The sequence below is a fragment of the Desmodus rotundus genome, chromosome 4, assembly GCF_022682495.2.
Source record: "Desmodus rotundus isolate HL8 chromosome 4, HLdesRot8A.1, whole genome shotgun sequence".
Lineage (NCBI taxonomy): Eukaryota > Metazoa > Chordata > Mammalia > Chiroptera > Phyllostomidae > Desmodus > Desmodus rotundus.
The window spans coordinates 618327-640314 of NC_071390.1; the positions used below are offsets into that span (position 1 = coordinate 618327).

Consider the following 21988-nt stretch of genomic DNA (forward strand, 5'->3'; position numbering starts at 1 on the left):
ACATGAGGAGGGCACTGCCACCTCCATCGTCACCCTCCCAGGTGAGCAGAGAAGACAGTGCCACAAACAGGGTTTGAACAGAATGACCAACAAGCACATGGAAAGATGCCGCTGGGAAGTACAGATGCAAACCACAGGAGCTGCAGCACCTGCCCCCTGGGGCGCAGAAGCCGGAGATGAGACCTCAGACCCTGCTGGTGGGACACCTGGCAGGGCCTCAAAACGCCGAGCACAGAGTCACCATATGGCGCAGAAACCCCACTCCTAGGTCCACGCCCAACAGGAGGTGAAGCCCGTGCCCACACAGGGACATGGCCACGGCGTCCCCAGAGTTAGTCACAGCAGCCACCATGGCCTGAGACAGAAGAGAATACCACTCGGCCAAGGGAGGGAGGAAGCACTGACCATTACGGCATGGAGGTGCCTCACAGACACTATGTGAGGGGAAGAAGCCGGACGCGAGGGCCAAGCTGGATGCGAGGGCCAATCACATGTGGTTCTGCGTTGTGGGACGCGTGGAACAGATGAATCCACAGGGACAGCAGCGAGGTTACTAGACTTGGCTGCGGTGGCTGCTGCCCCACCCTGTGGACACACTGAAACCACTGCCCTGGGTGCCCCACCCTGGCCAATCCCGCCATCTCGACCCCAAACCAGGACACCAGACTGCAGGGACAGTGCCCGGCTGCAGCTCATCCGGGGGTGGACTCGTGCCCTGCACGGCACTGCACTCTCATTTTATTAAAACAGGAGAGCACGAGGCTGGAGCCCAGTGATAAAAAGGGGCAGTCCCACAGGCTCAACCCGACTGAGGCAGAATGCCAGGCAGCGCACAGCCCAGCGCCACTGCTCACACTACAACTCTACGCCCGCTGAAGGGACGACACCAGGTGACGAATCAGGGCCGAGAACACGGGCTGCAGGACCGCACACCAGCAGTCTCAGTGTGACTCCTTACACTCTGCATATACGCTCTTCCTGCCTGGCATGGAACCCTCCGCCAGTTTAACTTCCCTAACGCTTTACTGAAGACGCAGGAAAACCCTAACTTCTTGAAATCACAACTGAATTACAGTGTGCTACCCTCAAATCTCATCCCACCAAAGGTAAGCAGTTCAACAACAAAGCACCACGTCCTCAGTGAGGTAAACTGCGGCTCATGTCCTCCGGTCCCTGTTCCAGACCAGCCGGCACCAACAGAACCGTGGGGAGCATGCCTGACCGTCCCTCAGGACGCTGTCAGGAAAAAGGGCACAGGCCACAGTAGGAACAACTGGAAACACCGAAAGGCTTTGTCAGTTACTGCTCCAAACTTCTAACACACCGACCCTTAAACAACCAGGCACAAACACGCCTGTGTGAATGCACATGTACTCACATGCACAGACGTGTACATGCACTTAGGCATGTTCTCCTGCCAAGACCAAGCCCACAACGATTGCTAGCACGCACACCTCCCACTTTCTATAGAATCAGCCCTGCCCACCACGGCACCCTGTTGTCGAGGCCCCACCTCCTAGGGCTCACCGGCCCTGCTGCCAGTGCACGGGCTCTGTGTCCACATGGCTACGTGGCGGCTCTGTCCGGGAGCAGCTCCGGGCCAGGCCTGGAGGCCACGCGGACGCCAGCCTCCTCAGAGCTCCAGCCCATGTTTGGTTAACACGGAGTTATTTTTAAAGCCACTAAAATAAGAATAAAAGATAAACACAAACTAGATCTTAGAGAAATACTCTCATTTTAGCCCAAAGTGGAGGCTGCGCTGGGCTCTGCCCTAAAGTAATGTTTTATCATTTTCTTCAGGGAGAAGGAAAATTATATAAGTCAAAATTTTGGATTTGCATAAAGAAGGAAGAACATTACAGAAGAAATAAATAAAAGTAAAAAAACCAGAGAAGTTCTTCAGTAAGAGTCACAGCCATTTATGATAAAATGTGATGGGCCAGGAACTGCCAGGACATCCTGCAGCAGGCAGGGCGCTGACTTCTCTGCCCAACCCGAGGGTGCCCTTCCCCCACGGGGGTGGGACCTTGGAAACGGAGATGTCACTCCCAAGACGAGGTAACACTGCATGGCAAAGGTGAAGTCACTTTACCGATGTAGCTGATTTCCAGTCAGTTCACCCCCAGTTCATCAAAAGGGCGTGTCCTGGGTGGGTCTGCCCTTGTCAGGCACCAGGCAACTCATCCAGAAGAGGCTCCAGGGGCTGGATTCTGGGGACAGGACACTTTCCCGCCAGTCCTGTGGGGAGAGCTCTTCCAGCTCCCAGCCCGAGGGAGCATGGACGGACCCGCCCCAAGCCGGTCTCCAGAGCAGAGCACAACCCTTAGAACCCTGAGCGAAGGGCTCAGCCAGGCTGTGCCCAGCGCCCTGGGTTTGTGCTGATTGGTCACACGGCAGGAGAACAAGCCCACGTGCTGGTGCCCAATACAGGGCACCAGTGGCTGCTGGAACACTCTTGCCCCGCTCCAACTTCTTTCTGACACAAGGTGCACATTCAGGGTCTCACTCGTCACTGTGTCCTAACAGTCAGCTCACTGTCGGCGACAGGCCATTACACCGGGAGACCCTTGTCCCTGAGTGCTGCCGTGTGGTCGGTCCATCTGTCTGCCTGTCCCTCCCTCCTTGCCTCAAGTAATTAGCCTCATCAGATAATGACTTCATTTATGTATTCAAACAAACAACCTTTACATTTTCTTAATTTATTGTTTTTATGGGCTTTTTCCTTTTTTTTTTTTTAATTCAATAAAATTTGGGTTTGTATTCATCCTTTCTATGTTCCTTCAGTTATGGCATAGTTCTGTAATTTAGCTTTTTTAGTGAAATGTTTCCTTTGTTTTTTATTATTTCTTGTGTAACAACTACAACTTCGAATATTGCCTCATCTGTTATTAGAAATGTCACCCGCCACACAGAGGTCTGTGCCTCCCCCAAGCAGGTCGCTTCCTCGTGGAGAAACTCGGCCACCACTGTGGCCAGGACCCTCCAGGACCCAGGCAGAGATGCTCTGACTCCCACCACAGTTTGAGCGCATCACCAAGGCCATAGGGAAAGAGGTCGGAAAGAGAAGCCCATGGAGGCACAGTCAGTGCCCAGGAGGAGGGCTGACTACCCACATCTGCACACAGCCGGACAGAGCATCCGGGAAACCCAAGGACTCAACGGTACGACTGACAAAACACTGAAAGAATTCAGGGAAGAAACCCATTTACAACAGCAGCACGAAGAAAGGTAAAAGTTGGGAATGAGTTGTAAAATGTGAGAATCTGTCACTCCTGGCGGAGACAGAGAGCAGCCCTGAGTCCACGACAAGCTCTGGTTCTAGGGAGGGTGACTCAGCTCCAGAAAGCTGCCTGCTCTCTCCAAGTTGGCCCAGAAACGACACTGCCCCCCACCCGTGCATGACCCGCCCCACCCAGCCCGAGCCAGATAGGCCGATGCTAAAGGTCACACGGAAAAATACACTATGACTCAAAATCCAAACACCATTTTTACAAAGAATGATACTTTCAACTACAATTAAAAAAAAGAAAGAAAGAAAAAAGAAGAAACTTCTGCATAGCAAAACCAGAAGCAAAATCAAAAGACAAATGTCAACTGATGGACAATGTTTGTAACATAAATAACACATAGTTACTCTTCCTAATAATATGTGATGAACTCTTAAAAGTCAAGAAAAAACAACAAAAAATCTGATAGCAAAATGGGAAAAGACCCAAACAGAGGAGTCACAAGAAGGGTCTCCCCATGGGTTTCTGTGTGAAAAGGCATCACCTTTTCTCCAGGTCAGAGAGGGCAGCGGGCCTCTGGAGGTGGAGGCAGGGCACACCCCAAGTCACCTAGATGTTTTGCTAAAATGATGTTTAACCCAAAATAAACAGGAAGAAACCAGCAAAGACCCCACAGTGGGACACCCCACAGTACAAGTGGTTTGGACTCTGCACAATGTCAAGGTCAGAAAGACCAGAGGTGGCAGTGGGGGAGGGGTGCAGAACGGCAGCCATTCTAAAGAACTGTGACCCCCAGACCAGCGTGTGAGCCCTGAGCACACGCTAGAAAAAAGGGGTAATAAACGCCATTGGGACTGCTAGAGACAACAGGGGTGACATGACCGTAAAGTGTATGCAGACGCCTTTGTGCCTGCGACAAATGGCCAGAGAAGACCCGCGTGTTCAGACAGGATGACACCCATGTGTGGGTGTGTCTCTGATGTGTCCGGGTATCACGATGTTGGCAACTTACTTTCTAACTGGCCCCCCACCCTACCTGCTCTCCTCTGTAGCCCCTCTGCACCCCAGGAGGTGGGCCTGTGCAGCGGGTATTGGCCAGCCCCCACCTGCCTGGGGCCAGGGCGGGTCCTGGTGGGACATGAGCGGGCAGAGGGTGCAGCCCAGGTGTGCGGCCCGTGACCCTCAGCAGAGAACTCAGCTCTCACTGAATAGCCCCTCCACCCACCTCTTGCCAACCTCTAGGAATTGCCCTCACCTGAACCCTTAGTGGTTGCCTATAGGTGACAGCCTGGCCAGCGGGAGGACCCACTGGTCTTGGTGGCTCATCTTGCCCACACCAGTCAACACTCTGAGTGGCCGCCCCTCCTAGTGTCTCTTGGAACGAAACCCACACGCTGCCCAGACACCCCAGCTTCTCCATTGCTGTGTGGGTGTGCCAGCTCCAGCAGCAGCTCGCTTAGCGGACCCCATGCCACCACCCTCTGCCCAACACCACCTTCTCGGCAGCCTGTTTTACAGAAAAGGAATTTGGCTCCAAGAGCAACAGGGCCAGGGATCCAATCCCAAGTCTCCCTGCAGGGTCCTAGGAAAGATACCGGCTCCTCCAGCCAGGGTCCCCATCAGGGTCCCACAGGGCACATCCAGGCCACACGAGAGGGCAGCCAGCTCTGAGACATTCTCTCACCCACAGCAGCCCTTCACTGTTAGGACAACCACGTGCCACTGAACCCAAAATGCCACTATGTCACGTCTGCCAGCCCAGGAGTCTCGGCACCCCGAGCCTCTTCCCAAGCAGAGACGTTAAACATGTAGACAATGTGTATCTCCGAACCCACGAATGACACACGGTGCACATGGAGGTCGGACCTGCGGCTGTGCCATCGGGTTCTGAGGGCACGGTGAGAACGGCCCACCGACTCCCACAAACACGTCCCCGAGCCGCCTGCAGGCGCTCAGACATGCGACGTGTGAGTGAGCACCACCCTCCGCCCCACACGGTGCACACACCCAGTCCGCCCAGGCCGGGCAGGCCAGGGCCAGGCGGGAGACGACCGTGTGTGAAGGAAAGGACCCCATCTCTGTCATCTGTGTAGGCAGGGAATATGGCAGATGCTCAGGCACACCCCCCTGGACAACAGGTGTGTGGTTTAAACCTGTAGGGCCATCTGGAAGGAGCAGGTTCCTGAGGAAGCCGAGAGCCGGGCCGCGCGAGTATATACAGGGGGAGGAAGGTGCTGGGTGCCGAGGGCGGATGTGCAGAAGGGGTCCCTGCCCAGGGTCGGAGGACATCCTGGTGGGCAAAGGCACTGGAAAGCCCACTCCAGCAGGGCTGCCTTGTGGGCATCGCTTCCCCCTGGAGCCTCAGTGTTGGGGAACCAGGAGCCCCCATTCCATCCCCCACCTTCTGAGACCCCTTGTGCCCAGGCCCTGCAGGAGAGGGACGGGCCACGCGGAGCTGCGGCATCACTGGCAGCACAGGATCACTTTCAGGAGGGGGGATGACTGCGTGGCCCCAGGAGCCGCACTGCTGTCTGGGCTGCGGGCAGACTGGACTCAGAGCCACCCCCAGTCCTGGCAGCAGCACCCTGCCCCACGAGGTTACCGGTGCTGAGACACTGGACCCGTGTCCAGGAAAAGTGACCACGGGGACTGCGCACATGGGACACGCCCCATTTCCCCAAATAGCTCCTTAACCCTTTCGAACCCAGGCCACCTAGAGTGAGCGCACTCTGGGCCTCTGAGCAGGGGCCCCCAGTCCATGCTGTGCAACCCGCAGGAAATCCTGGCCCCGCCGCCCACTTATCCCCACGGAAAACCGTTTCCTCTCATGTGAAGGGAAATCTTGTCTGAGCAGTCAGAAATACGCAGGCTAAAAATAGCCCTGGAGAAGGAAGTGACGGTCAGCTCTCCACCAAAGGACAAGTGTGAGCACGGAGCAGGGGGTGGCGGCAGCCTGGCAGGCAGCTCCAAGTCCATCTCTCTACGTGGGCCTTCACCCCTCTAGCTGCGCTGGGCACAGCAAGAGAATGAGAAAGAAAAGTGAGAAAAGAGCAAGGTTCTCCTGCAAAGGCCAGCTAGAAACACCCTCCTCGTTCATCAAAGAAGGGCAAGCCCACTTAAGTCTCTCCAAATTATGCCAAGACTTCTCTCAAAGACACATCCTCTGAAACCCGAATTCACTGGGCAAAAGGGCATGCTGAACTTAAACCAAACAAACATTTTCCCAAAAGGGTGTCCAGAACATAATATATTCAAAATAATTTATCATCACACAGGATCAAATTCTAAGAAACGAAGCAAGTTTAACTCGGAAAAAAGAGCCTCTAAAAACCGATACTGCCCACTCGCTGGGCATTTTCTGTGCAGGCCAGCCCTCGGGCTCAGCCCACACTGGGAGTCTGTTTCCCAGCAGAAGTGTGTCCAGCTGGAATCCTGCACCAGATGTGGCACAGAGTGGGACACAGGTGGGGCCAAGGCAGTTTTACACATCACATGGACACCTGCCCACCCCCAACAGGGCCGCATGTCCCCTGGGCACTCTCCTCCTGGGAGGTGCCCCCAATACCACTGCGTTCTCCCCGGTGATGACGTCGGGCCAGAACACGAGACCAGCTGTGGCAGGACCCCTGAGGTGGGGGCAGCAGGCAGAAGGCGGAGGGCTCCTCACCAGCCCCTCGCCTCCCAGGGAAGTGGTACCAAGCCCCCACCCTCTCCTTCCCACCCCCCAAACTTCCCCCGCACAGTCCAGGTGCGGCTGCCCTCACACCGGCTCTTGGTTCTCCTTGTCAAGTGGGTTTGTGGAAGAGGAAGACTGAAAAGAAGCCAAGTCAGAGCTCCCGCGTGGCTCGTGTGCACACAGCCCGCACCCGGCCGGAGGACGCGGACCTGACCCCCTGAACCCTGAACGGGCCCAAACTGGAGCAGGGGGCAGGGAGGAGGCCAAGACACAGTGGTCCACGGAAGCCCACAGATGATGGAGGTTGAACTCCAGGTCCAAAATGAACACCAGCAGGAGAGGGAGGCATACGAGGTGAGCTGCCGCTGAGCGGAGACTGGGCAGCAGGGCCAGGGCTCTCCTCAGACCAGAGCTGGGGCCCCTCGGTCCCATTTCTGACAGGGCTTCTTTTCACAAGTGAGTCTGCTCACATCCGACATTTTGGGACATTCAGCAAGGGGGGAGCACAACACAAAACTACAGCTGCCTACAATGCGATCACCCTGGCGTCCTCCAGAACCCCGCCACTACCCCACCAACGCTGCAGTCGCCCGTCACTGGCCCCCCTAGCCATCCACCGCAGCCGGTCAGTTAGGAGGCTTCCAAAGCCCCATAAGACAAGTTACAACGGCGGGGCACACCGCCTACTGCATCTCAAGGACGAAGCCCCAGTGGGGTTCCTGGGGACCGGTGTGCAACTCACCATGGGGCTGCTGCCACCACACCCTACGTCCCCATGAGGAGGTGGCTGCCAGCAGCTGTCAGTGTCCTAAGAGCCCCATGCCCATCACCCTTCGTGGGAGAGATCTCCCTTCTGCCAGAAATGATAACAAATGTGTAACTTGGAGTGGGAGATGGAGGAGGCCTGGGAGGGAGGCCAAAATAGAGACTCTGCATCTTCTAGGAGATCCACCCCCTGAATGGAGAACACAGGCCCAGCCACAGACGCAGCAAGGCCAGGCCAGGCCCAAATGCACTTTCCTCTGCCCTTTTCTTAAATGACACACTCAACTCCTTAAGCGACAGGTTTTTCCACACTGCTACAGCATCACTTGTCCACAAAGTCAGACACTGGGTTTCAGGGACATGTGGCCACTTTCTGCTGATTCCAGTGGAATGAAGCAGTCTGGGGCTCTGAGGAGGTAAACGGCTCCTCTGTGAGCCAAAGGGCACCCCAAACCCTGCAGTGGCCTCTGGTTCACAGGTGGAAAAGGGGTCCACAAAGAAAGGGCCTAACTCAAGCTAGGTCTCGGGGGAGGAAGACCAGCGACGGAAGGCGATGATTCCCAGGAAGGAGAAAAACCGCACAAGTGCACAGAGTTGGAAGCGGCATGCGTGTCTGAAGAGCGTGAATGCAGCCCCAGGCCCGTGAAAATGTGACAAAGGAGAGATCGCACTCTGGTGGGTCAGAGCCAAGTGCCCAAGCAAACGAGTGCCCACCCCGACCACATGATGGGACAGAGTGGGAGGCAGAAGCGCAGCAATCGTGCAGGCAGCAGACAGTAAAGAAAACCAACCAGCCTGAAGGCTGGCTCTTAAACAGCAAAACTGATAAACCCCCAGGCAGAGGCGTCAAGAAAAAAGGGCTCACGTGACCGATACCGGGAGTCCGCGGTTATCGATGCAGATGCAGAGGCCAACAGGAGAGCCTGCGAGCAGCAGCCACAAATGTGGCTGCTGGAGGAAAACGTGCAAAGTCCTTAAGGAAAATGGCACAACGAAGCGTAAACTTCTGTCTGCTGGAGAAACGGGATTTGTATCGCAGCCATCCCACTAAACACTGATGGTCTCCCTGGGGAGCTCCATTAGCCACTGCAGGAAGAAACACCACCAACCTTGTGTGGTTTTTCAAAATAGAGGAGAGAACAGTTTCTGGTGGGTTTTATGAAGCCAGCATAACCCTAACGCAAACCCAGACAAAGACATTCAAAGACATGGGGAAGAAAGAGAACGACAGACCAGTGTGTCTCATGAGCACAGCAACCACGCGCAGAGATGCGCCTGAGGAGAAAGACTCTGACGCGGCCTCGTAGGGTCAGCCCAGGAACGCTGCTTTGATTGAAAACCCAGTGTAATTCACCACATTCACAGAGTAAAGGAGAAGAACTATAGGGTCTTTTCACCAGATGCAGAAAATGCATTTGTCAGCACTCAACATTTTTTTCATTGTTAAAAAACTCACAGCATCCTAAGAAATGGAAGAGCTCCCTCAGCTTAATAGAAGAACATCTGAAATAAGAAAAATGACCTCCAGCCACCACCCTGCTTAGTGGTGGGCTGCGGAATACTTTCCCTCCAAGATGAGCTGGGCAGAGGCCCAGGCTCAGCCCACGTTCGCGGCGGGCCGGGTCCTGCCCGGCGCAGGGCAGAGAGAGAGAAGGCAGCCGGGGGCACGCTACACATTGGCTGCCGGTGGCTGCTGAGGGCTGGCGCATATGGCCTGAAGGGCTCCAAAAGGGACAGTTTAGCAAGGTCATAGGAGTCAAGGTTAACACACAGAGACTCATTTGCATTTCTACATAACAACAGTGAACAACTGGAAAATAAGTGTTTCAAAGTACGACTGACAGCCCTGGCTGGTGCGGCTCAGTGGACTGAGCACAGGCCTGCAAACCAAGGGGGTGCAGGTTCCATTCCCAGTCAGGGCACATGCCTGGGTTGTGGGCCAGGTCCCTGACTGGGGGGCGTGAGAGAAGCAACTGATCATTTCTCTCGCACACTGGTGTTTCCCTCCCTTCCTCTCTTTCTAAAAATAAATAAATAGAATCTTTTTTAAAAAATAAAATAAAATACCATTTACAACAGCATCCAAAACACATAAATTATGTGGAAATACACTTAACAAAGGATATACTCTCGGCTGAACATTCCAAAACGCCACTGAGAACTGGGCCTGCACAAATGAAGTGGTGTGTGGCTCCATTAGCAGGAGACTCAGAGCCGTCACCGTGTCCACTCTGCCCACGCTGCCCAGGCTCAGGGTGACACAGGCTGCGGCCGACCAACTGGTAGAAAGCGGGCCTGGGAACACAGCAGGCCCGGGAGAAGGCACAGAGCCGCAGACAGCACCCGGGCGGTGGGGCACCCAGAGGGCTCCTGCCTCCTGAGAAGCCACAGTAGCAAGACAGACGCCCAGAGCAGACGGAGCCGAGTCCAGGAAGAGGCACAGCTGTGCTTTGATTTTTCAACAAAGGTGCCCAAGAATCCACTCGGGAAACAAAATCTTAACAGACGGTGACAGACTAGCTGACGCCCACGTGGAAAAGCTCACTCTCAGCCATGGCCTCAAGCCACACACGAAGCTGACCTGAGCTGAAAGGTGAAGCTAAACGGAAAAGGTAGAGCCGCGGAGGGCTCACGGCAGAGCACACCTGTGCCATGGCGGTGGCAGGGACTTCTTAGGCACAGAAAGCAACAATCATTAGGAAACCGTGACAGTGCTCAGTGGGCTGGGCACTGTCCTGCAAACAAAAGGTGGCCAGTGAGATTCCCAGTCAGGACACAGGCCTGGCTTGTGGCTTCGGTCCCTGGTTGGGGGGCGATGTTTCTCTCCCTCTCTCTCTCTCCCCCCTCTCTAAAAATCAATAAATAAAATACTTAAATTTTTTTCAAAAAAGAAATCATAACTGCAAGCTTGTGGTCACTGAAACCTCCACTGGAGAAGGTGCAGGAGACACGGGAGGGGCAGCTCACGGTGCGGGGCACGGGGTGCACAGGCCCCTGCAGCCCGCCGCACACGGGGGGCCCACAACCACGGGCCCATCTCAGGAGTCAACACTTCGCCAGACAGACAAGACACACGCAGGGCCAGTGAACACCTGCAGTCGCCGGGGAGGCGCACGTGAGAGCCCCTGAGACGCACGGCCCACTCCCCAGGACAACGGAGATCACCAAGACCAGAGGAGCAGCCCAACGCCCAGCCAACATACGGCGTGACGGAAAACAGCATGGTCACTCCAGGAAAGTTCTGGCAGTTTCTGAGGAGACTCCACACACCGGCCACGACTCATCCCCCGCACCCCCACCGGTGGAATCACCTGGGAGAGACGAAAGCAGGTTCACAGAAAGATCTGCACGGAGCGCTCATGGAGCAGCCCGCACCTGAGACGAGCCCAGGTGTGTGTCCACAGAGGAGAGCCAGGTGCCTGGTACAGTTAGAAACCACACGCCTCGGCCACCGAAGGAAGGAGCTCAGGCGACAGCACGGACCAACCACAAACTGTCTGCTGGACACTGAGCCTCCAGCCAGGCCTGGCAGTCTGACCCCTGGGACCCGGGGGCACTGAAGCCTGGCTCCCTGAGGGGAGGAGGCTGACGGGCACAGGGCCAGGCCACCTTCTGGAGAGACCGTCCCCTTGCACAGTCCAATGGTGGTCTGGGTGCAACCTGCGCAGCTGTCGGACTCAGCAAAGGTGTGCTCACACGCACGTTTCTCTGTGTGTAAACTTTACACCAAAAGGAGCCCAAAGCAATGCGAACTCTAGCTGACGGGGTTCCTACTGATGGGGAGCCCACGGCTGTCTGCGACTCACTCTGAAGCGCACAGACACGACGACGACTGGAGGACGAGCAGGGTGGTCACTGCGTGACACAACACAGGCAGCGGGACACTCGTGGCCGTTGAGGGGTGGGGGTACAGGTGTCAACGACATGCAATGTCCTTTCAAGGACTTCACCTTTGTAGTGCATGTGGGAGGGAATGTGAAAACAAGAGCCAACGAGGCTGGTGCTGACGGTCTGTGGTTTTTCGCACAGGGCACTGCCACACGGGAGACGGTGACGGTGCTCTTAGGGGTCTTGAGGGAACCCACGAGAGCGGTCTGCTCTCCAGCCAAGAGGACCAGCCCCAGCACCTCCATGGCCCCCAGCAGCAGGACAGTGCCACATGGTGTGGGGTCTTTCCAAGCAGGGGACCCTTCACAGTCCGTCCTCCTGGGCAGCCATGGGGCTCACAAGGTAGACCGACAAAAGCCACAGAAAGACAGCCACAGGTTGAAGCAGTCAAGGCCAAGTATCACTTCTGCACAATCTGAGTCTCTGAAGACTTTTAAAAAGTCTTAGAATTCAAGTCCAGCCTAACTTGAGTCTGAAAGTCGGGCCCCTGTCAGGTAAATATGGAGGAGTCTTCCTTTCCCTGGAATCCTGGTGGAGCCATGCCCTGCGCAGGGCTGAGGGCCACACCCCCACCCCTCTAGGTGGTCCCCAGGCAGCAGGAGAGGGATGGGCCTGAGGGCAGGGATCTCTGGGGGCCCCCAGCTGCAGGCCAGGCTGATTCACCAGGACTGCCTCCAGAGCCCCAGGCTCTCCAGCTGGGCAGCACAGGCTGCGTGAGGCCCAGGAGGAGTGCTTGTTCGTTCCCGAGGGTCTGGCCACAGCAGTGCGAGGCACAGATAGCATTTCCCTGGAGACGGAACATGCCCTTCCCTGCCTCTGGGCACACGGCCAGCACAGGCCCGCTTCATCTTCAACTCAAGGGGGCTGGGCACCCACGGCTCATCTCCTGTGGGGCCCAGGGCTGCACCCCTGTGCTCTAGCCAGGTTTGGTAGAGACGACAGATCCTCCCTGGCCCTCAGCCAACTTCTCAAGGTCAAGGGCTGCTGCCCTCCCCTCTGCCCTTGCACTCCCTCTCGGTTCCCCCTTCTCCCACAGGGAGCCAGTGCCCCTGGGCACCTGCTAAATATCTCCTATCCCTTTGGCCCCCACCCACCACGTCTGGAGCCCAGGACCTCCCAGTGGGCTGGCTGGCATGAGCTCAGAGGGATGGACCCAACACGGGTCTCCACACAGAGCTCATCCGATCTGTCTACGGCTGAGAAAAATGCCAACCCTCCACTCCAAACCTCCCTACACAGGCCCAGTGGTCACCGAGAAGAAGGGGGGAGAGTCAGAAGCCTAACAGAGCAGGGAGCAAGGAGGCAGTGTGGCCGGGAAGAAGTGGAGAAAAGAGGGTACAGGGCAGGCACTGCCCCAACCAGCCCTGTCACTAGCTGAAGCTCATTGTGTGACACTTGGCACTAAGTGCACCCCAGGCCCTGTCCCTGGTCCTCAAATCTTCCTCCTGGGGCCCTGACGTGACATACGGGAAGATACATGAGGCAACTGTGCACCTGGCCTGCCCTCGGTCAGAGAGGGCGCCCAGACCCCACGTGCCCTTCCTCCAGGGCCACCACAGTCTGACCCGCACCGTATTCCCATGGAGGATTACAGAAGTCACCCCACGGCCAGACACCCAACATCAGGTCCAGAGTCAGGACCCAGGGAGACGATGGAGCAGCGTGTGCAGGAGCCACACCTGCCAACAGGTGCCACACACCTGAGACGTCTGCCCACAGCTGCTGGGCCCTCCCCGCCCCGGAGCCGGGGGGAACACAAACTGCTCGTGGTGCAGTCCCGGCACAAACAGGAGCACACAACGCTAAGGGGCCAGTGGCACCCTTTGACTCCGTTCTGGGACAGGAGAGTCGCGCACACGCTCGACTTCCCAGAGGCCAGCAGGGGACAAGCAGCAAGTGGTCACCAAGTGCTGGCTGACATGTTCCTCACACAAACTGCGGAGGCTGTAAGGCTATTGTTTGCGCAACAAAAACCACTTGAGTAAAGCACACTCCACAGCCACGTGGCAGGGACAAGCTGCGGCCGCAGAGATCTGGTCACGAGCAGGCTCACGCTCCACAGTGTCTAAATCGAACACAGAAAGTGAGGGCTCTGGTCTGCTTTTATGGATATTGAAGTTTGGTAACATCTTTTACAGGGGCATAATAATCTCCCAAGGATTAAACAACTCTTTTCTGAATATTTTAACTTTAGAATCCTGGTTTGCGTTTTAATATAAGTTCAATATTGAGCCTAATCTCAAAACAAATTTTGAGAGAGGCCAAATTGCGGACATTTAACAAATAAGCCCACAACTAAAACCACCCAGGAATCTCCGTGTCAGGGCTGCCCTGCCCCACTTTTCAGAGTGAACCCCTAAAGCAGCAGCCCCTAAGCTTGCCGAGGCTCCTCTCTCAAATCGGGCTGGAGGCTGCCTGGGAAAAAAAGTGCTGGAACCAGACCGAGGGGCTGCGGGACAGCAGGGAGCGCCGTCCAGAGTCCTGACAGGTGCTCAGGGGCCACACCCAGCCCTGCCCACAGACCCCCGCCTTCCAAAGACAGAAATGGCTGCCCAAGCAGCTGACAGGCCCACCACCCCGGCCACAGCCCCTCAGACACTGGCCATGCCTGCTCTTGCCCACCTAGCATCTCTGCCAAGGCTCCAAGGCCCCTCCTTCAAGTCTCCCAGAGATGTCACTCCGCAGCTGTACACAAGCAGGCTGGGCCCTGACTCGGCCCCTTGGACAAACACACTCCCTTACCACTCACACGTGGGCCTTACACGTGCAGGGACCCACATGCTTCCCCATCACACCCATCACTGGACTCAAGACAGGTGTGTCACAGCCCCAGATAAACCTGCAACCTGAGAAGTCACAAGCCCAGAGGTGACACTGACAATGTGGGCCTCCCGGTGCCTCGCTGACCTCACATGGCTACGTAAATTCACCATGTGAGACAGAGCCAGGTGCTCATCACCAGCCAGTGGTTGCCTGGGGGGCACTGGCTTTGTCCTTTAAACTTGTCTTCGGGCACAGGGGCCCCACTGGAAGCACCCTCCACCCTCCACCCTCCTCCCTGCCCAGTGCTCCTGCCCCGCTGGAATCCCCCTTCCAAGGTCCCCCTCTCAGCTTCCCAAGCCCATGAGCACCCACGCATCCTAGAATGGACTCTCTAGCTGCAGCTCTCGGCCCTTGAGTGTGCTCCCACCCACGTGGTCGGTTGTGACCAGCACTTCTGGGAAACGGGCAGAAGATAGCAGACCCCGGCAACGCCCGGCCCAGCAGCACACACAGGTCTTTTCCTGAACTCAGGCACAGCAGCAGGAGGACAGCTGCCCTGTGTCCTCTGGGCACAGACCCCACTCTCAGAAAGCAGGAGCTTCAACCAGCACAGCGGAGACATGAGACAGCTGCTTAATACAGAAGGGAAACACCTAATGTTTGAAGTGATGCAGACAGGCTCGTGTGCCAATGTCAACTGGGACATTCTAACACACACACCACTAGCCGACCAGTAGGAGGGGGTGTCTGCGCCATGTGCAGGTTAGGCCCCAGGGCAGGCAGAGTGCCAGGTGGGAGGTGGATGGAGGGGCAGGCAGGAGGGTGACATCCCAGCCTGGGCCACTGCAGGCACCAAGGCATTGGGCAGTCACCACAGACAGGAACCAAGGCAAGAGTTTTTGCTCCCTTTCCATCCAGGGCCAGGACCCCAACTCCCTGGGACTGGGTCCTAGAACCCAGGGTCATGCCCAGCACCAACCCACTGCCTCATGCTGGGCCCACCCTTCGCCCTGCAAAGACAGCCAGAATGCGACAGGCCCAGAGCTGCCCTGTGACCCCGGGAAAGCATGCTGAACCGGCACAGGAGAGGCGCTGGTTCTGGGAAGCGGGGGGACTGGAGCAGGGCACCCCATCTCAGCACTGCGGCCTGACTCTGGCTGGTCTTTAGGGCTGTGCACGCAGCCTGGCCTGTGCCACGGCAGTCAGAGACGGGCAGAAACCAGGCTGCGGGAGGAGAGGGGCCAGGCAGCGGCTCAGGAGCCACCATGGGTGAGGCGGCAGCTGGGTGTGGGGAGATCTGTAGTGGGTGGCCTGGAGAAATGCTTTCCCCAAAATACTGCGTGTGTTACGGGTGCAGACAGGAGTCCTGTTAATTACGTTGGCAGACAGGCCCTTTAGCTGTGAGTGTGGGAAGCGAGGTATTGTACGAGTAAGAAGGAAACCAGGCAGGCAGACTTGGGGTCCCCAACACTCCTAACCACCCAGGACTCTGGCCACTCAACTGCATGGAAGCCCTAGGCCCCTGCGCAGGAGCAAGGCTGGCCAGAAAGGCAGCCCGAGGGCAGCACCCGGACCAGCTGTCTGGGTTCATTCATACTTAACTCCTCCTCACCAGCATAAACACTGCTCATAGCTTTTCAAATAAACGACTTCTGTGGGGAACAGACTCGAGGTGAACGCACTCAGATGCCTGTGGTCTGCCAGGGGAAGTGGGACCGCACCGGTCTTTCCCCCTTTTCTCTCGTTTCTAAACGATTGTGGATGTGGTTAGAATTTCCCAAGTCAGCCTCACAGAACAAAACCTTTTCAATAAAACCTAAACTGTCTGTAACCAGAGAGAATTAAGGACAATCCAAGAGAAAAAGATGTAGAAAGTTTCTGAATTTAACGCCATCTCCTGTGGCCATAATTAACCAGATGTTCTCAGGTGTCCAATTTTTACAATTTCAAAACCAGAATACAAATAAGAACATACCAGTGCAATCTTGATTTATTGCCTCACTTTTTACAAATATATCCAGCAAATGTACACATCCGAGGCAATAACATTTCAATCCTGATTTTTTCACAAAAATTTTTAATAATTTGCTTGAAATGGAAAACTCAAGTGTTTAATTAAGGAGAGTTCACGGCTCTGTTGATCTCACGGAGCTGCTACCAGAGCTGAACTGTGCGCTCAGTTCAGGTGTCAGCTCACACGTGAAAATTTTCTCTAGACGTTGTACTTGAGCACTAAGTTATCACACAATGAGTCAAAAAAGTGGGAGGACAAGCCACATTGGTTTTTCTCAATAACCTTTGTGCTTAGAGAAAATTAATACATTTCAAATAACCAGGTACCAAAGCAATGAAGTTGGAAGGTTATTTGGACCAGAGGGACAGCGGGCAGGGCCTCGGTGCAGAAATAGGCCAGTTTCAGTGGAAACAAACATTCTGAAAATGGATGTCACTTAGAGACTGGCAGGAATGCAAGAGGCTGGAAGGCAGAGACTCTCAGACTTGATGAAATTGGTAAGTTTCTGCCCACTCAGAGTTGTCTGGCGCAGGGACTGGGATGGGGGCCCGGCGACCTTCGCCTCACTGTGTCAGGGCGCACCGGAGAGCTCATCATCCCCAGCTGGTACGCTCCTCCATCACATGCTGAGCTCCCCCCCCCCCCCCCCCCGGTCACATGCTGAGCTCCCCCACGCGCTTCCATCTCCTAGGTTCTCGAGTGGCTCACTGACCTCTCTCTTTGTTCCCAGTGTCACTGAGATGCCACTGACATGTCACCTTGTCTGTGTTCACGGTGCATGGTGTGATGATCCGGTAACGTGCATCTCCAGTCCCAGCTTCGTAACGACACCCGGACCACGCTGGCCTGCACACGCGATGGCGGTCCGTGAGATGACCGTGACGCCGAAAGGTTCCTGACGCCCAGTGACACCGAGGCCATGGCCCCAGGTGTGGCCCCAGCACAACACAGCCGTCGAGTGTGTGTGTGGTGACGCTGCCCGCTGTACAGGGTACAGCCCCTGCAACCGTGCGCAGGAGGTGGCACTGGGCCCTGACGACGAACAGCCGTGGCACACGTCGGCACGTTCACTGTCATGATTTGAGAACGCACTCTTACTTGGAACAACGTTTGCTACAACCAGCAGCCGTGCTACACCGGCAGCAGCCTCATGTCCTGTGTTGACTGCGTGTCCTGATGGCATCACCATCTCTCCTGCTCGATTTAACCTCGGCGGTCTCATAAACTTCGTGTAGTCCAAGCGTGCACTGTTATGAAGACTGCAGCCGTGCGCAGTCATGTCCCGGCTTCACGTCACTCGCCCCAACTCAGCCAGAGCACCGTCCTTCCCTGCTGGCTCCATTCCTGCTAAGTGCCCTGCCCACGTGGAAACGAGGCTGAGGGGACACAGTGACTAAGTGCAGGTCCCTGGATGGGGCCCTGGGACAGAGAAGGGATGTGGGCGGAAAACCTGGTCCCTGATCACGCCTGCAGTGTAGTCCATCAGGTGGTACTGAGGTTAACTCCTTAGCTCTGACCAACAGACCAGGTCGGTGCCACGTTTGGGGGTGGAGAGGGGAGCACGGGGGCGGTGGGCTGTCTGCGACCCAGTTGCCAATCTACAATTTTCCCAAGCTGAGTTTTATAAAAGCTGCCCAGGAAAAAGGTGGGACTTTTTGTTCTGGTCTTTGAGGGGCATGCCCCTCACCCCAGCCCCATGCATTTCCTTCCTGCTTTTTCAGAGTACAATGCAAGGATCTGATGGGGTATCCAACCTCTACCCAGGGGGCCTTTCACAGGCATGGGGAGTGGCAGGGGGAGGGAGGAGAGAGCTGGAGGCCCCAGTGACAAGCTGAGCCACCAGCCCACCCAGTAGCCTCCCCCTCCAAACCATCCACGGTGTAGAGGATTAAAAGCAACTGAAGCCAATGTCAGTAAGAGATCCTGTTACTTGCAACCCACAGCACCCTAACGGGTGCCGTGTGTCCTGGGAGATTTGTCAGGTGTAAAGATTAGCCAAAGTTCTGGTGCCCGGTCCATAAAGCTTCAGCTAGACATTTACACCATAAAGGTTTTTCATGATCGCTCCCAACCAAAACAGGTGTTTACACCTAGAGACAAAACTGCTCATCACTCTGTGCACACTTCCTGTTTTGGTGGCTGCAGGCGAACAGGACAGTGACTGTCCTCACACTGAAGAGGTGATGGTCCCTGGGACTAGTTCCGCTGACAGCCAAGCTGAATCCCTCTCTTTGTGTCTCATTAAAATGAGTGACGTTCACACTCAATCTGGCGAGTGAGTGAGTGAGTGAGAGCGTGAAGAAATGGATGGATTTTGAAAGATGTAATCAGGTTAAACACATGTTTTTGATTCAGAGGGCTGCTCACATCACCCTAACTACGCCACGCACTCACATGTGACTCGAGCCACGCAGTAGTTAGAAGCCATGATAGAATCTGCCTTCGAGAAACTTCAAACCCAAACCAACATGCACACACTCGGAGATCTCAGTAAAGTGACAAGGCAGAAATATGAGTGACAATCTGGATAATTTGGACAGTAAACTGCCTGAACTAAAAATAAATACCATTTATTGAGCACCTACCCCCCCAAAAGTTACTAGTTCTGCATGAGCCATCCCTGCCTTCATCACCAGTCCTCGGCTCAGCCTCTCCTCGCATTCAGGGGGCCCTCAGACAGACCTTATCCCCAAGTTCACGCCCACGCATCTGATCCTCACAATGGGGTCTCTTCTGTTTAGACAGGTAAGTGTTACTGCCTGCGAGGTACATTTATCTCATTACTAACTTCTTTTAGGTGCCTAGTAGGTTCTCTTGAGTTTTCCAGATTCATAACTGTACCTGTAATATGATTTGCACATATGTACATGTGTGACTATGTAACGTGATTTGTAAATGTTAAAAACAGCTTTTATCTCTCCATTCTAACATTCCGATAGTTCACTCTGCTTTCTCTTGTTTAATTATGAGGTGCACTAGCTAGAGCTCCTAGAACTACATTAAACAGCCCTGGTTATGTCAAGTGTCTTGTCTTAACCTTGACTCTAATGGGTATGTTTCACTTCCACATTTTAAAATCACGTTAAGGGAAAATCTACCTGTTTCAACTTTATTAAGAGTAACAATCATTGAAGAGATGCTGAATCCCATCGAATGTATCTTCGGCATCTGGAGATAAGCCATAAGGGGCTTTTCCCACTGAGCAAGTGTGGCCTGTGAGTATGCTGACTTACCTCCCCCGCCACTCCCACACGAGGCCCTGCCCCAGGGCTAACACGGACACTGCCCCTCCCCGTCCTCTGCTACTGGAGGTTCCCTGGGGTGGCTCTGCCCACCGGCAGAGCGGGACCTCTCAGCAGCTGTCACTGGGCACTGCCCTCTGGCCCTGGTGTCTCTGAGTGTCCTTAGTCTCTCTTGAGCTGGGGCAGCAAAAGCAGGCGGAGGTGGGTGTTCCTCACAGCTGGGCAGCGCCCACTGTTGAAAAGCTACACCTGGAGCTTTTCAGGGGCAGTGGCTTTAGGTCCGTCAATCCTCCTTCTCTAATAATGGGCCGATTCAGCTTTTCTTGTCTCTTCTAGGGTCAGTGTGACCATGTACAGTCTACTAGAAAATTACCCATTTTGTTAATTTTTTCAAAATTATCTGATCATAGTTGAACAAATTAGTGTCTTTAAACTGAATTTTCATAGGTTTCCTTGAAGAACTGAGGAGAGCAATGCAGGTGGCCAGGTGACAGTCGCCCAAGATCACTCTCAGCTGCCAGCACTGCACGCCTGCCCGAGGCCACCACCAGGCCACCCAGGCCCCATCAGGTTCCTGACACAGCCCCCTGACCTGCTGCTGGTCCAGGTGATGAGAGGGAGCAACGGGCCTTTTTTCCTCAGGCCCCACAGAAGCCATCTCCACCACAGAAGCCCGCACCCAGGCCCTGAACTGGGAAGGAGGGAACAGCCACTGGGAGGGGGCCGGAGGTTGCTGTGCAGCTGGAGTGCCGTCCCGACCTCGCGCACCGGCACCGAATCCAGCCTTCCGGGAAGTTTGCGTTCAGACCGGCTGTACCCCGGACACCTGGTGGACTGTCCGCATCGGAGGGTGTGCTGCCCCATGCTGATGGGTGAGGGAATGAAAAGTACTTTAGGGAAGTCTTTGGCTTATTCCTTAAGATTTCTTAGGTTTGGAGTTAAAAGAAGTTTTCAAATATGCACCACTTAAAATGTTCTCTGTAACATGCAGTGACCTTTTGAACTCTGCTCAGCACAGAAGACGTAAAACAACGCTGTGGAAGCGACTAGCTGGTGTCCATCTGCTGCTGGCACAGGGGTCACCCGGCAGAGAGGGGTCACCCGGCAGAGGGGCACCATGGCTGAGCCAGCCCCTGACTCTGGGTTGACACAGCTGTTCTGCCTCCATGAGGTGGGTGTAGACTAACCCAAGTGTCCTGGGCCAGCACAGCTCTAAGCCCAGGGTGCTGTCCCTCACGCAGCGTGGGGACGGCATGCAACAGACACTCAGCAAACACTCGGTGTGTGCACACATGCACCCCGAACGCAGCAGCTCAAAGACAAAAACATCCAGAGCCCTGGAGCCACACTCTGCAGAGGTCAGTGCTGGGCACCCAGACATCACACGTCCCGTCTTCTCGCCTCCCAAACCACTACTTACTTCTCATCAGAGGCTTCCAGCCACTTATGAAGAAGTCCTGATATACACGTTCTATTCCAGACGCCAAGCGCTTGGAGCTGACTCTCAGTTACAGCAGTGCCGCCCTCGTTCTACCAAGGATGCGCACGAGGACTAAACAGGACACGGATGAGGGACCGCCCAGGAGCCCTGGGCCACCACAGAAAACCCCGTGCCACATGCCCACAGACCAGGGCCAAAGCTTCTCAAGCACATTCTAGGCGCTCTTCACTACACACAGTGGCGGGACTAGGAGCTGGGGCCTCCTGGGTCAGTCAGGGGCCCTGGGACAAACTGCCATCCCGCTTCATCTGCTGCCTCCAGGGCCAATGGCCACCTTCCCGGGAAGGACAGCCCCATTGCCAGGGGCCTCCCGCCTCCTCATCCACATGGAGAAGGTGGCAACAAGAAGTCAGCAAGCCAGGAGGGGAGGCCGGGCAGCAGGTGCCGGGGAGGGTCTGGCAGAGCCCAAAGGCAGTGCCCTGGTGGCTGCCAGCTCCCAGGCTGGTTCCCAGAACCTGACAACCTGCCATTCACTGGGATCCTAGCTGACAAAGCAAAGGTGAGTTCCCTCCCTCATTGCTCCACCTTGGAACCTGGGTGCAATGAGACGCAGCCACCTTCCAGAGAATGCCCCTCCTTGACAACTGCCATGGACCGCAGAGAGCTGCACACCAGGTACTAAGTCGCTCCCACTCAGCCCAGCCAGCCAGCCCAGGGAAAACCAGCACAGCCACACGGCAGGGGACAGTCAGGGCTGTGTGTTCCTTCTTCTCTGGGTCAGGCGTAGGCTTTCTGTGAGACGCCCCCACTCCTCCTTCTCATAGCAGTCCTGAGAAGCAGGTCCTCTGGACTTTACAGTCACTCAGCACCGCGCCAGCAGCTATGGCCTCTCGCGCACGCACTAGCTCCTGCAGCGTTCCCTGCCCTGCTCCGGCTCTGCACGCACTCACTGAAACGCCAGGTCTGGGCACC

General features: G+C 55.6%; 1 protein-coding gene across 3 annotated transcripts in view; it reads right to left on the reverse strand.

Moving 5' to 3' along the window:
• The window catches only part of INPP5A (inositol polyphosphate-5-phosphatase A), a 149572-nt gene that overhangs the window by 106469 nt on the left and 21115 nt on the right, over nt 1–21988 (reverse strand). The gene's annotated exons all lie outside the window — the stretch shown is intronic.